The following is a 4,076-nucleotide window of genomic DNA, read 5'->3' as shown; positions in this document are numbered from 1 at the left end:
TCAGAATCGACCCAAACTGTGATTGTTGATGACCAACAAGTAAGCGCACCTTGGAGTTCGACAACCATGGAAATCGCTTTGGGATCCCAAAATTGTGAGTAATAGTCCATGAAACGGGCCAGAGTCGGCCAAAACTGAGAGTGTTGATGACGAACGTCTAAGCACACCTTGGGTTTCAACAAGTACCGAAACGATTCGGGACCCCAAAAAGGTGAGTAATAGTCCAAGAACCGGGCCAGAATTGGCCAAAGCTATGAGTGTTGACAACAGACACATGAACGCACCCCCGGGGTTCGTCAATGATGGACATTGCTCTGGGTCCCCAAAACCCTGAGTAATAGTGCACGAAACGGACTAGAGTCGGCCAAATTTGTCAGTGTTGATGACCGACACGTAAACGCACCTCGCGGTTCGTCAATCCTAGAAATGACTCCCGGACCCCAAAACTGAGTAGTAGTCCAAGAAACAGGCCAGAATCGTCCCAAACTGTGATTGTTGATGACCGACACGTAAGCGCACCTTCGAGTTCGACAACCATGGAAATCGCTCTGGGACCCCAAAACGGTGAGTAATAGTCCATGAAACGGGCCAGAGTCGACCAAAACTGCGAGTTTTGATGACCAACACGTAAGGACACCTTGGGGTTCAACAACTATGGAAATCGCTTCGGTACCCCAGAACGGCGAATAATTGTCCAAGAAACGGGTCAGAATTGGCAAAAACTATGAGTGTTGACGACAAACACATAATAGCACCCCGGGGTTCGTCAATCGTCGAAATCGCTTCGGGTCCCCAAAACCCTGAGTACTACTGCACGTAACGGACAAGAATCGGCCAAATATGTGAGTGTTGATGACCGACACATGAACGCACCCCGGGGTTCATCAATCATGGAAATGACTCCGGGACCCCAAAACTGAGTAATACTCCAAGAAACGGGCCAGAATCGGCCCAAACTATGATTGTTGATGACCAACAAGTAAGCGCACCTTGGAGTTCGAGAACCATTTAAATCGCTTTGGGACCCCAAAACGGTGAGTAATAGTCCATGAAACGGGCTAGAATCGGCCAAAACTGCGAGTGTTGATGACCAACATGTAAGCACATCTTGGGGTTCAACAACTATGGAAATCGCTTCGGTACCCCAAAACGGCGAATAATAGTCCAAGAAACGGGTCAGAATTGGCAAAAACTATGAGTGTTGACGACAAACACATAATCGCACCCCGGGGTTCGTCAATCGTCGAAATCGCTTCGGGTCCCCAAAACCCTGAGTACTACTGCACGTAACGGACAAGAATCGGCCAAATATGTGAGTGTTGATGACCGACACATGAACGCACCCCGGGGTTCATCAATCATGGAAATGACTCCGGGACCCCAAAACTGAGTAATACTCCAAGAAACGGGTCAGAATCGGCCCAAACTGTGATTGTTGACGACCAACAAGTAAGTGCACCTTGGAGTTCGACAACCAAGGAAATCGCTTTGGGAGCCCAAAACTGTGAGTAATAGTCCATGAAACGGGCCAGAATCAGCCAAAACTGCGAGTGTTGATGACCAACATGTAAGCACACCTTGGGGTTCAAAAACTATGGAAATCGCTTCGGGACCCCAAAACGGAGAGTAATATTCCAAGAAACGGGTCAGAATTGGTAAAAACTATGAGTGTTGATGACAGACACATAATCGCACCTCGGGGTTCGTCAATCGTGGAAATTGCTTTGGGTCTCCAAAACCCTGAGTACTACTTCACGTAACGGACTAGAAACGGCCAAATATGTGAGTGTTGATGACCGACACGTAAACGCACCTCGAGGTTCGTCAATCATGGAAATGACTCCGGGACCCCAAAACAGAGTAATACTCCAAGAAACGGGTCAGAATCGGCCCAAACTGTGATTGTTGATGACCAACAAGTAAGCGCACCTTGGAGTTCGACAACCATGGAAATCGCTTTGGGATCCCAAAATTGTGAGTAATAGTCCATGAAACGGGCCAGAATCGGCCAAAACTGAGAGTGTTGATGACGAACGTCGAAGCACACCTTGGGTTTCAACAAGTACCGAAACGATTCGGGACCCCAAAAAGGTGAGTAATAGTTCAAGAAACGGGCCAGAATTGGCCAAAGCTATGAGTGTTAACGACAGACACATGAACGCACCCCCGGGGTTCGTCAATCGTGGAAATTGCTCTGGGTCCCCAAAACCCTGAGTAATAGTGCACGAAACGGACTAGAGTCGGCCAAATTTGTCAGTGTTGATGACCGACACGTAAACGCACCTCGCGGTTCGTCAATCCTAGAAATTACTCCGGGACCCCAAAACTGAGTAATAGTCCAAGAAACAGGCCAGAATCGTCCCAAACTGTGATTGTTGATGACCGGCACGTAAGCGCACCTTGGAGTTCGACAACCATGGAAATCGCTCTGGGACCCCAAAACGGTGAGTAATAGTCCATGAAACGGGCCAGAGTCGACCAAACTGCGACTTTTGATGACCAAGACGTAAGGACATCTTGGGGTTCAACAACTATGAAAATCTCTTTGGGACCCCAAAACGGTGACTAATAATCCACGAAACAGGTCAGCATTGGAGAAAACTGTGAGTGTTGACGAAAGACACATAAACGCACCCCCGGGTTCATCAATCGTGGAAATCGCTCTGGGTCCCCAAAACAGCGAGTAATAGTGCATGAAACAGACAAAAATAAGCAAAATATGTGAGTGTTGATGACCGACACGTAAACGCACCCCGGGGTTCGTCAATCATGGAAATGACTCCGGGACCCCAAAATAGAGTAATAGTCCAAGAAACGGGCCAGAATCGGCCCAAAGTGTGATTGTTGATGACCGACACATAAGCGCACCTTGGAGTTCGACAACCGTGTAAATCGCTTTGGGACCCCAAAACGGTGAGTAATAGTCCATGAAACGGGCTAGAATCGGCCAAAACTGCGAGTGTTGATGACCAACATGTAAGCACATCTTGGGGTTAAACAACGATGGAAATCGCTTCGGTACCGCAAAACAGCGAGAAATAGTCCAAGAAACGGGTCAGAATTGGCAAAAACTATGAGTGTTGACGACAAACACATAATCGCACCCCGGGGTTCGTCAATCGTGGAAATCGCTTTGGGTCCCCAAAACACTGAGTACTACTACACGTAACGGACAAGAATCGGCCAAATATGTGAGTGTTGATGACCGACACATGAACGCACCCCGGGGTTCGTCAATCATGGAAATGACTCTGGGACCCCAAAACTGAGTAATACTCCAAGAAATGGGTCAGAATCGGCCCAAACTATGATTGTTGATGACCAACAAGTAAGTGCACCTTGGAGTTCGACAACCAAGGAAATCGCTTAGGGAGCCCAAAACTGTGAGTAATAGTCCATGAAACGGGCCAGAATCGGCCCAAACTGTGATTGTTGATGACCGACACGTAAGCGCACCTTGGAGTTCGACAACCATGTAAATCGCTTTGGGACCCCAAAACGGTGAGTAATAGTCCATGAAACGGGCTAGAATCGGCCAAAACTGCGAGTGTTGATGACCAACATGTAAGCACATCTTGGGGTTCAACAACTATGGAAATTGCTTTAGGACCCCAAAACGGCGAGTAATAGTCCAAGAAACGGGTCAGAATTGGTAAAAACTATGAGTGTTGACGACAGACACATAATCGCACCTCGGGGTTCGTCAATCGTGGAAATTGCTTTGGGTCCCCAAAACCCTGAGTACTACTGCACGTAACGGACTAGAAACGGCCAAATATGTGAGTGTTGATGACCGACACGTAAGCGCACCCCGGGGTTCGTCAATCATGGAAATCCTTTGGGAGCCCAAAATTGTGAGTAATAGTCCATGAAACGGGCCAGAGTCGGCCAAAACTGCGAGTGGTTATGACCAACACGTAAGCACACCTTGGGTTTCAACAACTACGGAAACGATTCGGGACCCCAAAAAGGTGAGTAATAGTCCAAGAAACGGGCCAGAATTGGCCCAAACTGTGAGTGTTGACGACAGACACTTGAACGCACCCCCGGGGTTCGTCAATCATGGAAATTGCTCT

This window comes from Triticum dicoccoides, chromosome 1B (genome assembly GCF_002162155.2).
Source record: "Triticum dicoccoides isolate Atlit2015 ecotype Zavitan chromosome 1B, WEW_v2.0, whole genome shotgun sequence".
Lineage (NCBI taxonomy): Eukaryota > Viridiplantae > Streptophyta > Magnoliopsida > Poales > Poaceae > Triticum > Triticum dicoccoides.
This window is presented reverse-complemented; position numbering follows the sequence as displayed.